Source organism: Pimephales promelas, chromosome 17 (assembly GCF_988280905.1).
Source record: "Pimephales promelas chromosome 17, fPimPro1.hap1.1, whole genome shotgun sequence".
Classification (NCBI taxonomy): Eukaryota; Metazoa; Chordata; class Actinopteri; order Cypriniformes; family Leuciscidae; genus Pimephales; species Pimephales promelas.
The window spans coordinates 16,431,670-16,446,812 of record NC_142785.1 but is presented as its reverse complement, the minus strand read 5'-3'; positions in this window follow the sequence as shown (position 1 = coordinate 16,446,812).

Genomic DNA, 15,143 nt, shown 5'->3' with positions numbered 1-15,143 from the left:
CGTACAGTGCATTGCATTCTGGTTTGAGGATCTCAGAGAAAGACATTTATAAACCATTAAAATAACTTTAAATTCCTTTCTGTAACAGACTGTCAACCATTGAAATAAGATTAATACAGTGGTGATAGCAGGTTCATGCCTGACAGCTGCATTTAAACCAGCCTATAACCATTTATGTATTTGTTTAAATATATATTGTTCTTGGCCAGAATAAACAACCCGGTCTCATCCCAAGACGTCATATAACTGACGTTTTGGGACGTCTTTTGACAATACGTCAATATTCGCCTTTTTAGGGCCCCCTTAAATGTCGGTAGATGAGGTTATGGGATCCTAACTCTACCCCAGACCTAAACCTAACTCGTCACCTAACTGACGTTAAAGGTAAAGCGTCAGTTGTATGACGGCCCGGGATCGCCATCTACCGACGTTTAAGGGGGCCCTAAAAAGGCGGATATTGACGTATGGTCAAAAGACGTCCCAAGACGTCAGTTATATGACTTTTTGGGATGAGACTGTGTTAGAATAAATGACAATGTGGACCATGTGAAGCTATGCAACAATATAGAGCTGGATTTACATGTGTTTTTTTTTATTTTTTATTATTATTGCAGATTCAAATTCACATTTCCTAAAGTATGTGAATCAGAAAGTTCTGTGTCCTGGATAAAAGATAATTACTTTTTTCTTTCAGTGTAGATCACAAAACAGCTACATTCATCTCTGTGCCGGTGTTCAAAAACAGACACTTACTGTTCTGTAGTTAATGCTTAGAGACAATGAACTTGTTAAATGAGTAAAATCTCATTTCATTTCATTCTGTCTCGACCTGCCTCATAAGACATATTTAATGCTTGAGAGAGTTTGCAATGGTCTGAAGGATCCAGCAGGGGCTTTTTTTTATTTCTTTGAAGGAAATGAGCTTCCAGATTAATTGAGCTTGCTAACATTAGGGCTGATTTTTAAGGTGGATCTTGTGTTCATCACTCTGCTTTTTAAATGGGATCAGGCCATGTGCTGTGGGTTCTCACAGGATTCAGTGATAGTGGAATATGCTGTTAAAAGGAAATATGTGTCATTAATATCTAGATGACCTAGCCAAATTGTCTCTTGCCTAAATGCTTTTGCAGATCAATGACATTTGTTAGGCTTACAGCTGGCAGGGACTGACAGGTAATTAAAAATAAAACAAACATGGGTTTCAGGGCCATATAACCAATAATTCCTCATTATCTCCTCAAGCAGACATTAACTCACAGAGGGAGAGGGAAATTTGTGGAACGGTGGTCATCCAGCTGAATATCAAGCTCATTTCAGAATGATATAGGAAAATATGCTGAGATAGGATGTGACCTTTTTCAAACAGGAACTTTGGGGAAGCTGGTTTGCTTAATAGTGTTAAAATAACACACATCACATTACATTAATGCAACATCTAACAGCTTTAGTAATGTGGCAAAATAATGGCAACATGTTTGTTTAATTGCAACTGTGATACTATTTTTTCCTATAGACCTTATTCGCAAATACCGGAAGTAGCTAACCACGGCCCTATTGTTGACATGACATCTGTCCTGCTGCCCCTAGCAGCGCGCAGATTTGAGTTGAGGGGGAGCTTCATCTCGTCGGTATCAAGAGAAGATAACCTTGATTGGTGTATGGACCCACATCAAAACTAAATAATAGCATTAAGTAAAGATCCGTCCTTATTGCCAGCCGTAACCTATCCGGATATTTATAACGATCTCGATCATACAGTATCCGTAAAACGTACAAACTACAATTTACCTTTTCATTTAAAATGTTTGTGATATTAATATAAGTACATGGTTACATATTTGACCACTAGCTTGAGCAACTTAATATATAGAAGTAATGCATGGAATAATTGGCTTACGTTGTTGAAATAATGAGTATGTGTTAATATAAAAATAGTGAGTACCGGGATGTTCGTGGTACTGCCGCGCCCGCGGATCAGTTATGCACTGCAAACGCAGTATATGAAGAGTTCAGATGCAAAAGCCTCTAAATGCCATTTGAAATTTTCTTCTTTAATGATGATTGTTGTCAAACTTGTATATTTAAGTTCAGTAATTTCACTTAAATAACAATTAATAGGTAATTATTATTGACATTTAAGTGAAATCACTGAACTTAAATTTACAAGCTTGATAAAAATGATCATTCTAGAAGAAAATTTCAAATGGCACTTAGAGGCTTTTGCATCTGAACTCTTCATATGTAAAGCACTTGCGTCCTGCTTCTGTACAGTAGACACACCGCACACGCATTGCACACGGATTGTGAAACCTGTGGTAAAATGATGGGAACAGACTTTTCTGTGGGGAGTTGGCTGAAAGTTTAGCCTATTTATCCTAGCTAGCCTCTCCTGCACTGTCTCAACCCTATCTCCTTCCCTTCAAGTTTTCTGACAGTCGGTAACTTATCACATAAAAACTAACTCTGATAATCTTAATGCTGTTGTTAGAACAGCCGTGTATTACACAACACCATCACGCTGTTTAAAAAAAACAAAAAACAAAAAAAAAACAGTGATAATATCATGGATAATCCGTGGTTTCCGTGGTTTCTTTGTCAACAATATGGCCGCCGCAAACATTGATGACGCAGATTGAATAAGGTCTATTAAAATAGTAAAATATACATACATTTATTTTTGTGGATATATGGATATTTTATTTTAGAATTGATCAGATACTATTATAGTATTAATTAATATTTTTAATAAATTTTTATTTTTGAATTTACTACTATATTTAAAGTTTTACTAATTTCGTTGTGTTTTTTTGTCATTTTTATACACTTTATTTGTTGTTGTTGTTGTTTTAAAGAGGCTACGTTTTCCTGAAATTTAAACTCACGACTGACACCTGTGGCCAAAAAACAGAACTGCTCTTCCTTTCTGCTCGCTCCTGCAGCGCGCGTTCGTACGTACCCACTTCATAAGCATCTGCTGCAGGTGTTCTGCATGCGAGTGTAGGCTACTTGCTGAGTAGCGGTGGTGGCAGAGCGATCTGAAACGTTTAACATGAACACGCTTGACAGCGCGGGAAAAGTCCGACCCGACAGAAATAATAGGATACATGCTTATAGGTGCACTCACTGTGAACGGACAAGGTGTCAGTAGGCTCATCAGGAGTTGTTTGAGTCATATATGGTAAAATAAAAAGGCTATTGTTACGTTTATTTTGGGGAAAAAGCTGCATATAGCCTCTTTAAATATGTCTAGATATTTTATTCTATATTTTTGCACATCAAGTTAAACCAAATAAAAATGAGAAATTAGAAATGTTGCCTTGGGAACAACCTGAAATTTTTTAGTTTTATTTATTTTTTTTATTTTTATTTTTTTTATTTCAGTTAGTGTTTTTTTTTATCATTTTTTTTTTGTTTTGTTTTTTTTGCCAGAAGTAGAATTTTACGTTGTAAATTGTTAAATATGAAAACTTTTTTTTTTTTTTACAGAAATGCATCACTCCGTTTGTGGTGTTCTAAAAGTTCAGATATTTATGAACAAGGATGTTTAACTTTTTCTGTCACTTCTGTGCTTGTGGTGTTCCAGGCCTTTCTCATTTTGACAACGCGGATATATCCAACGCACATTGCACCCTTTAGCGTCAATATGAGATGCAGATATATATGGACCAAAAGGCGCCTCCTAGTGGTCTAACCCTAACCCTACCCCAGACCTAAACCTACCCATAACCGAAGTGTGTTATATTGACGCTAAAGTGTGCCATGTGCGTTGGATGTATACGCATTGTCAAAAGCGTCACTATATGACGCCCTAGGATGAGAATGCGTGGGTGTTCCAGTTCCAGACCACACATACACAAACACACACACTCTTAAGTATTGAAAGTAATTAAAGGTGCTCAGCGACAAAAACCTTCATAGATATATTTAATGTGAATTAACTTACTAAAAGAGCAGACAACATTGTCTTAAATGTGCACACTTTCTCACAAATGAGTTTCAAGCCGAGTCATAACTTTAGGAAGTGGATTGTCACCAGCCATAAAGTAGAAGCTTGAATAAAATCAGGAGCAAAAAAACAAAAAAAATGACTGGAAAATAATTGTCTATAGCCTTGTGAAGTCATGTGACCTGACTAATGCTGCCACTTTGAACTGTTTGCTGAGTGTGTTCTTAACTTGTAATTGAATTCACAGTTGTCACAGGTATGCACATGCAGTTCTCTGATTGTATCGAGTTGAGGGGTTGCAGTCTATTGACTGAGGGGAAATAACATCCTCTCTCAAATCAAGCCAGCAGTTTAATTTAAAGTGAAAATGTTGCCTCGTGTTCAGAAATTGGGTGGATGTTAAATTCACTCTCCGGTCGTTCTGCTTACACAGCACTACTGAACCTACAGTAGCTTCATAAAAAGAAACATACAGCAGTATATTTGATACAAATGTTCTATTTGTCAGGACTCTTTTTAAAGATCCCCAATACATTTCTGTGATTTAAAGCTGCATGGAAGATTTTGGGGGGGTTAAAATGAATAAGTTATTGAGTAAGTAGATAAAAAAAGTCAGTGTTCAAAACTTTCTTCATGCCTTTTAACATGCCCCATTAACAATATTTTTGAATTTGAGGTATCGGTTTAGCAGAAACCATTATAGACCAGCTTGTAAATTCCCACCCAACAATAATAAAGACGAGAAAGTCAAATCATTTTATTATGACATTCATAAAAAATGGACTGAAGACAAGACTCTATAGTTATAAGTCAAATACAATAAGTACAATATTGATCTGTGAGACTTGACAATAACATTAACAAATAATATACGACTAAAGGCAGTAAAACACAAATGACTTATTACTTTTCACACTAATTATGATTACGGATACAGATTATTATGCTATGACCTGAAAACTAAAAAATGCTGGGTTGTTGCAACCAAAATTTGGGTCAAATATGGACAAACCTAAATGTTGCGTTAAAAATGCAATTAAAAAAATGTTCAGTTGAAAGTGAAAGTTCAAATTTGGGTTCAAATTTGAAATGACATTTTTAACCCAAAAATTGGGCTTGTTCATATCATATTCTATCCAAATTTGGGATAAAACACCCAACATTGTTTAGAGTGTATGATACGAATACATTTGCATCACATAACCAGCTCCATATTTATAACTTTTCAGATGTAGTAAAGTTGCTCTGCATCATCCAAAAAAAAAAAAAAAAAACTCAAAGGTTATGAAATATGACAGAAAATCAGAATGTTTTTTCTTCTTAATTGCATTTCTCTAAGATACCCACTTATACTCTGCCAACTTTACCAAAATCATCACAGCAATATGCATAGCCAAGTGTATAAATTGTATGCAGTGCCCTGTGGCATGGTTTAGAATAAGCAGGTTATAACCCCCCTTAAAGTCCATCAGCTGCCTGAGGAGCAGAATCTCACGGAGGACCTTGTGGCGTCCTTAGTTCACTTGTAATTAGCTTCATTAGTGCAAGTTCACTGTGGCGGGCATGTCGTCTCTCAGGTGCCACAGACCAGCGCTACAGGCAGGTGGAAGTAATCTGTGGTAATCATCCTTCTGCAGCGTCTTCAGGATCACAGTAATGACTTTTAGCTCCCACAAACTTTCAGACTCACATTTTTTGAGTCATTTGAGTTTCTATAGAAAAAGACTCCAATCTGTGGATTGTAAGGCTGTGAAGTTTCCTGAGAAAAGTTGGCAAGTAAAACATGAATCATTCCTAATTATGCCTCCAGAGAGGCAGGTCAGGAATTAGGTTTTCCGGAGATTAGAGGAAATCTCAGTTATTTGCATGGGCCAAATCTTCAACCATTTTTAATATAATATAATGCGAATTGCACGGGGCTGCTGGCTGACTGTTTGTACGCAGATTCAGGCATCTTTATAAAGTCTACGTAAATGCCCATATTTTCCATTCACATCAACATCACAGCAGCTCAAGATGAGCGGGCTGAACCATGACCATTATAATTGTGATGGAAATGTTTTGATGCAGTGAAACCCAAAAATTCTGTCTCAAGGATTTGTAATTTTCATGCTAACTCTAATTAGCATGAACACACTTTCTTCTTTTCCCCTTTTGCTGTGCTTTGTTTTATAGTCTCAAATAAGCACCACTTGCTGAGAGCAAAAACGTGTTACAAATTCTAAATCAACAGAAACCTCGCTGGGCTGAGAATGAGATCTGAATCACAATTCAGCAATTTAATTCTGAGCAGAAAATGTTCAGTATTTAGTGAGGGTTATGTTTAAAAGAATAAAAATCAATAGGAAATTTTTTTATATATATGTATAGTTCACTCAGAAATAATTTTGGGTGAAAAAAGTATAGTTCACCCAAAAATAATAAAATATTGTGTATATATACTGTATACTATATATGAAGAGTTCAGATGCAAAAGCTTCTAGGTGCCATTTGAAATTTTCTTCTAGAATGATCATTTTTATCAAGCTTGTATATTTAAGTTCAGTGATTTCACTTAAATGTCAATGATAATTACCTATAAATTGTTATTTAAGTGAAATTACTGAACTTAAATATACAAGTTTGATAAAAATCATCATTAAACTCTGAACTCTTCATATATATATATATATATATATATATATATAGTGCTACATCTTAAAAGTATAATTCACCCAAAAATAATAAAATAAAAAACTAAATCTGTCATCATTAACCCAACCTGTATCACTTTCTTTTTTCTGTGGAACATAAAATATATATTTTTTTACTTCACTTCGTTGTTATAGCCATATTTATTTTCTCAAATTATATTTATATAATTTAAGTTCAAACCTTAAATTTTGAATTACTATAAATCAATGTTTCTTTTAATTTAAGACAAAAACATTTATATAAAGTAAAAATATTATTTATTACAAAGAATATCTTAATCAATAATTTTAGAAGTTTTAGATTACATACAATAAAAAGGAATTCTTCAAAAGACCATCATTTGATGTCTTTTTAAAATATTGCATCAAATTTTCTTTCCCGCTTCGAATCCCGCTTGGATGGGTTAAGTAGGACCGGTTATATTTCGTGCTGTGACCCAGATTTGGGTGAGGTACATGAAAGTCATATCCAAAGAAAGTAAAATATGCAAAAACTAAAGACTTAAGATAATGAAAAATAATCTATGAAAATAAATGTCCCCTGTTGACAAAAATAAATATATAAATACATGAAAAAAAAACAGAGCGAAAACAAAAATAGCTTAATTAATTAATTAATACTAAATAAAATACTTAAAAATAATGATGCTGATAAATAATAATTTACCAAATAAACCCCATGCAACAGTAATATTTACAAAAAAAAATATACTCTATATCCCAAATAACTAAAACAGTCAACTACCTGACATGATGGTACTATCCAATTTCCTCTGGAAGTCCACAAGTTTGGAGACTGAAGCTCCGCCTCTCCCTTTGTTTTCTGACACATGGAATGCATTCGTTCACTCCATGGTCATGGACCAGAGTGATCTAGGACTAAGGACCAAAGACAAGAAGTGAATTAATAAACTTTTAACTCCTTGTCGTGTCGTTTTTTCCCTCTTATTCTTATTATAGATACAATTATTTAAATAAATAACCATATTAAATTAAATTTCAAAATATTTAAACAATGGTAGAGTCCCAACATGTGATGTGGGCTAAGTACCCTTAACAATTTTAAAGCAAACATTTCTGCACACTCTCACTATCTGCCGTTGGTCAGTTTATAGTGTTGCCCCATATCACTCCATTAGTTGAGTCACTCCCTGCGTTCCATTCTGAAGGGTCCTTTGCCTTAATCCCTTTCAAAGGTTCACCCTCCATAGTTAGAGCAATGAAGTGATGAAGGGGTGTAGGGGGCCAAAAAAAATTCCTTGGCCAAGGAGGTGCCATCATGGAATTGTGTATGCTGCTAATGCATGGGAGGGAAGTGTCCATCAGTTGAACCCTTCGAAATCCTTCATTTCCGAAGGGCCCTTTGTTTGAAGTAGTTTTGAGCTCTTTTAGTTTGGAACAGTCCTTCAAGATGGCTGCCATGATTGTTCTCACTCCGAAGTGCCCTTTGGAGACGGAATAATCCCATTTGGAATGCAGCCAGTGTTGCTGTGTCAGGCTGACCAGGCTTCTCAATCGAACACAGAGTTGACATCTTCTGTTTTGGTTGATTCAATCCTATAGCTGAATTATAGTTGTTTATGGGACAAGAGCGAACATTTTAACATAAAAAAATAGCTGTGTCATTTGATAGTGGTTTTGACATTTGGAAGCAGATCGGCGGTGTGTTTTAGCCACCTGTCACGCTGCTGACCCCTGAGCCTCCACTCCATCACCAGAAGAAGCGCAATTAGAAATGTGATGATAGACTGCACTATGGCCTTTTAGTTTTATGGATGAATCACTTGATTGGCTGATTTCATGCTGGGGCTTGAGCTCACAGATTTAATAAGCTTGCCTGCATATAGCTCATGCCACCAGCATGCAGGAGATATAAGATTACTGATTTGTATTTTCTTACAGTGAAAAATATTTTTTAATTTTGCAGCACTATTTTTATATATTTTTTTTTTTCTCGCACATGCTAAATGAGTCTTTATGCATGGAAATACACCGTTCAGTCAAAGATTTGGGGTCGGTAAGATTTTTCTAATATTTTTCAAAGAAGTCTCTTCGTCTACTCAAAATAATAAGATCATCGTTATATATGCTGTGTGTATTTACACTCACCTAAAGGATTATTAGGAACACCTGTTCAATTTCTCATTAATGCAATTATCTAATCAACCAATCACATGGCAGTTGCTTCAATGCATTTAGGGGTGTGGTCCTAGTCAAGGCAATCTCCTGAACTCCAAACTGAATGTCAGAATGGGAAAGAAAGGTGATTTAAGCAATTTTGAGCGTGGCATGGTTGTTGGTGGCAGACGGGCCTTCTGAGTATTTCACAATCTGCTCAGTTACTGGGATATTCAGGCACAACCATTTCTAGGGTTTACAAAGAATGATGTGAAAAGGGAAAAAAACATCCAGAATGTGGCAGTCCTGTGGGCGAAAAGGCCTTTGATGCTAGAGGTCAGAGGTGAATGGGACGACTGATTCAATCTGATAGAAGAGAAACTTTGAGTGAAATAACCACTCGTTACAACCGAGGTATGCAGCAAAGCATTTGTGAAGCCACAACACGCACAACCTTGAGGCGGATGGGCTACAACAGTAGAAGACCCCACCGGGTACCACTCATCTCCACTACAAAAATGAAAAAGAGGCTACAGTCTGCAAGAGCTCACCAAAATTGGACCGTTGAAGACTGGAAAAATGTTGCCTGGTCTGATGAGTCTCGATTTCTGTTGAGACATTCAGATAGAGTCAGAATTTGGCATAAACAGAATGAGAACATGGATCCATCATGCCACTTATTACCACTGTGCAGGCTGGTGGTGGTGGTGTAATGGTGTGGGGGATGTTTTCTTGGTACACTTTAGACCCCTTAGTGTCAATTGGGCATTGTTTAAATGCCACGGCCTAATTGAGCATTGTTTCTGACCATGTCCATCCCTTTATGGCCACCATGTACCCATCCTCTGATGGCTACTTCAAGCAGGATAATGCACCATGTCACAAAGCTGGAATCATTTCAAATTGGTTTCTTGAACATGACAATGAGTTCACTGTACTAAAATGGCCCCCACCATCACCATATCTCAACCCAATAGAGCATCTTTGGGATGTGGTGGAATGGGAGCTTCGTGCCCTGGATGTGCATCCCACAAATCTCCATCAACTGCAAGATGCTATCCTATCAATATGGGTCAACATTTCTAAAGAATGCTTTCAGCACCTTGTTGAATCAATGCCACGTAGAATTAAGGCAGTTCTGGAGGCGAGTTCTGAAGGTGTATGTGTGTGTGTTTTTTGTTTTTTTTTTGTTTTGTTTTGTTTTTTTAAGTAAAAGCACACACAAGCGCACTAACAGACCAATTGTGATTGATGTAGATAAAAATTAATGTATTCCGCATAAAAATGTGGCTTCTTATTTTGATGAAAACTGAATAAATAATGCAGTCCTCAAAATACGTTTTTTTTTTTTCATCTATGAAGAGAAAGGCCATCCTATGTTTACGACAGCTTCCTGTCACACAAATGTAAGAAAAAAGCTAGAAGCACTGCTCATTTTTAAAAACCCGGGCCTGCAGAAACCCAGACTCTTCTCAAAGCCCATCTGAAAAATGGCAGCTTCTTTCTATTAACTCCGCTGCAGAGGAGAGTGTTTTCAGCACCACGGACAGCGCAAGGAGAAAACACCTCTATCATTCCGGGCATAATGGATTGAGGCTAAATTTACTTTATTTTTAAACATACATGGCCAGTATTAGTGTTTATCGTTAACATTTACAGAGAGTAGCCTCTCAGTCTTATTTATAATATAAATTGAACAAATTGACATACCTTTTTTTTCTGAGAGTGTAGAACTAGTTTGCTAATTAACATTTTCATATCTGAAACTACCACTTGTATGTAATACATTTCAAGTGAAAGTATCTCAACCTATGACCTTATTACATTTTCCCTCTCATCTTACTAACTTTAGGTAGAAGAGGGGAACATTAGTGGCAGAATTGCACAGGTTGGGCAAATGTCCAAATGAAATTAAGCTACATATAGATCCCTAAAGTAATTAAGCAAACAAAGATGGATATATTGTTACAGTTCGAAGTAATGAGAGATCAGTACTAATCTACTGTGTGTCGTGCTAGGCAAAGAAATTAACAATGTAATCCCAGCTAGCCTGACGTAAGACCTGATTTCATTTGAAGTCTTATTTATTTCTCTTGTGCCACTACCGCTACTGGTGTTGAGCAGCTCACATACGTTTTCATTCATTAGTGCATTTAAGAAATAAGTAGCGCTGCTACTTATTTCGGCTTCAACAAAAAGCTTTCTGATTGCATGTGCTAGGAAAGCATGCGAAGCAATAGGCCTTTAAAAGGCCATAAAATGATCTACAAGTACCTTAATGCACATATCGCCTTTTGAATTAGTTTTTCGTTACCCATGACATGCAGCAGTGGAGCTCTGAATGTTATCGAGGCTGTGTAATTTGAATAAACCCCAGTACAAAATGTTTTCAATAGTGTTTTCTGGCACCAGACTGCCAAGACCTTATTGGCAGTTTGGTTTCACGAGTCTCTCTGGGGAAGAGCCTCTCGACGAGGCTGTGAAGAAAATAGCGGGTCGGTAATGCTAGAGAATAGATTTTGTTGTAAGCACAACAAAAAGCTTTCAGACACACAGGATGAAGTCATCTTTGAACGCAATAACGTCCCACCGAGCATGTCAAACACTTCAAGTGCACTTCAAGGGCTGCACTATGTCTGCTGCTTGGCTATTTAGCATCTATAAGCGTTATTCATGGCAGTGTGTAATTGCAATGTATTTTTTTTTTCTTGTTTATTGGTGCTGTTCATGAACCCATTCGTCTTTCTACAAGAGTGGCCTCTTTGTAGCAGTCATTTTGCTATAGACTACGCATTTGAATGCTTCTCTTTGACAAATATGCATATTGAGTGGTATTGCAAGCTCTCCGGGCTTGGGTTTTAAAGGCGCATCTGAGCACCTGGCAACAAACAGCAGCCCTCAAATATCTGGAAGCTTATTTTTAGGGTCAAGAGGTGGTATTCAGATCATGAGCACTGGGAAAAAAAGGAAACACATCACTTAACGAACAGATGTGTATTGTAAATCACCTATTAGGCTTAATGAAACACTCATTTTCTGATTGTGAGAGCGCTGAACATCTGCTCTCGGTTGTGTAACACCTATACAAACAACACACAGTGTAGATTTTTATAGATTTTTTTATTAGATAGATTTTATAGATGTTAGTCACACAGTCGTAGAAGAAAAGATTTTATATAGAACTATAAAGGATTCTGTCAGGCGCTTCAAATTCAATAACCTATTTCTCATTATGGGATCATTTTATGACTTTAATTCAGTAATTATTTTATTTATTTAATTTTTAAGACATTTCTCCTTTTGGCATGAAGGGTTCTTTATAGATTAAGATTTTTAGTCAGGAACCCTCATTTTCATAAATCTTACTTCGTCATATTCAGTAGTTTTAGTAAATTATTCTCTGACTAAAATACCATAATTCAACAAACTGCAAAATGTAAACAACTATTTACACTTTTCTAATAATTAAATCATATTTCAAATGAAATATTGTGAATTATTTTTGCAGTAGCCTAGTTATTCATTGTCTGTTTTTAGTTTGTTTTTTTAGTTTGTTTGTTTTTTGGAACCAGCAAAAAAAAAAAATTGTCTGTGAAATTGTCTTTATTCAGTGTAAACTCCACAAATGTTCTAATCCAAAACAAAAGCTTAGTGCATGACGTCATCAACTGCTTAATTTAAACTTGCTCTCGCGCGTTGGCTGGCGCTGAGCCAGAGATGCGCCAAAACGCGGCCTATGGGATTTTTGAAAGGGTTTTTGCTAAATCACCTGAAATAAGGTCTGTGGTTAACAAAGACACTAAATATTTTCACGTTTTGATCTATGAACTAGGAACACAGTTATAACCTGAAAATTAATGCACTGTCGATTAATTTTAAAAACAGACGTGACAGCGGAATATACATCTCAATTATCCAGCTGCAGTCATCTCAGAGGGAAACCAGTTAACGTTAGCGCTCTTTGATAAGGTGATGATTATGTCCCTGCAGATCATCTGTCCATCATCGTATAAAGCCCGCCCTGGCAATCTGATTGGCCCGATCATTTTTTGCCTGATCATAATTACATTTCTGACCAAAAAATGTTGTGGGTGGAATTCGGGCTGGCATCCAGGCTATATGTAGCCTATTACTGCTTTAAAATTCAGTGGTTTGTATGATTGCTGTTGTACATTTTCTAGTGATGCTGGAATCTGTAGAAATTAACCCATTTAAGCCCACCGGCAACTATAGTTGCCGCAGTGTATAGTTGTCATTTTCCTTGTGTAAGTATTTTTATAGATGTTATCCATGTTGTATGTCTCAATGTCATGCAAGGAAACAACCAAATAAAGGATTTCAAGAAAAAAAAAAGTATTCACTTCCTTCCTGTCACATGAGGCTGTCAACTTCCTACCCCTACTTCCAGGAAGCATGGCGAAGGCAAACCCTCCCAACGAAAGCTAATTTTCATATTACTAATAAGTATTTTTTGTTGAAATATATATATCTAGATAATAATGAAGGTCTCTAGAATCCTCTAAACAAAACAAATCTTACAATAGATCTATAGTTTTTTGTATACTTAGTCAAAAGTGCAAGCGGCAACTATAGTTGCCGGTGGGCAAATACCTTGTAAGTACATATATCATTGGAAAATGGGGTATACCGTGTTAATAATTCAAGGTTATTGGACTTGTTTAATAACTTTACCCTTGTATGCACTGTTATTTTAGTTTTTTGCCATTTTGTCATTTGTTTTTTTGTTTTATATATATACATATATATATATATATATATATATATATATATATATATATATATATATATATATATATATATATACATATACCCCAGGCAACAAAATGTAATTTTGTAACAAATTTTGTACAAATGTAATTTGTTGTAATTTGTAACAAATTACATTTTTGATATATGCATATCTACATATTATGAAATCATAATTATAACAATATAAGTTACTTTTTGTCAAAGTTTAGCAGTTTTTGTACTGAAAAAAATCAGTTTTTCAATAATGTTACATTATGATTAGAATCAAACCTGATCAGGATGTTACAAAGAGAAAAGTTGGAGTCTTTAGAGTTTATAATTTATTTCAAACATCTGTTTTTCATATAATTCAAAAAAAATTGTGCCACCAAATTTCTGTTCTTTCTGATTTTGAGGATGAATTTTGACCATTGACAAAAATCATTTGGTTCTATAACATTATTAAAAAACAGATTTTTTTTCCAGTACAAAAAATGCCTAAACTTCGACAAAAAGTTACTTTTATTGTTATAATTGTGATTTCATAATATCTAGATATGAATACAACTGGAAAAACTTGTGAAAATATGTCTTTCATTTAGTCAAATAGCAAATTGCAAATAGTGGAGCTCTGCAGCCATCTACTGGTTAAAGTGATAATTTGTTACTTTTAAAATGGCATTTTCCAAAAGACTGGCAAAAATCTTACACTAAACCATGTCAAATTATCCATGTTATCCCCATTAATGAAAGTTAGAAATGTGGGTCAAAAAGACCCCAAACAGCACACAATGTTTAAGACAAATGGATTTGTTGTTTGTTGTGTTTTTATATTCAAGACATTATAAGCTATAGATTCCGCTTTTTTGCGTTCGCATCAAACATTCTTCGACTTTTATACACAATAAATTTGTTTATGAATAAAGATTGATCTGTTGAAAGCAGTTATTTTGAGATAGATGCCAAATGTTCTCCTCCTATTCATATTTAACATTGATGGGGTGCATACAACATATTTGCCCACCGGCAACTATAGTTGCCGAACATTCAAATACGATTTTCAAGAAGAAGAAAAAAAAAACTTGAGGAAATAAATGCAGAACATGTTCACATAGGACATTATTAACACGATTATATGCATGAAACCATTCAGAAAAATTTGGGCACAAATGGGTTAAGAGAGTAGCTTTTTTAGTACCTAAAATGTCCTTTCATAATCTCTTCGTTCTCAGTATCACTTAAAGTCCCCGTGAACCGGAAGTTGCAAACGATTTTTCTCCAGTGCTGTGACGTATTTCCAAGTAAAATGGAATATTGAACAGAGGGCAGGGTTTGACTCTAGCGCTCCTCCTCTCCATCTCTCGCTCATAGCAAACTAACGGTTTGAGGGGAGTGGTTAAGCGTTTCCCCACCCAAACTGTGAAACCTACGTCATCAGAAAAAGAAACCGTTCCAGACCGGAAGTAACTTTTCAGATTTTGATTAAAGATTACTAAGGTAAAACATTTTTTTAATATATATTCAATTGCACGGATTAATTGTTCACCACAAGACTAGTAATATGCGCTAACAAAGTAAATAGGTTCAATTTTGATTTCACGGGGTCTTTAAGGAGATGTTCGCTGCTACCATAGGGG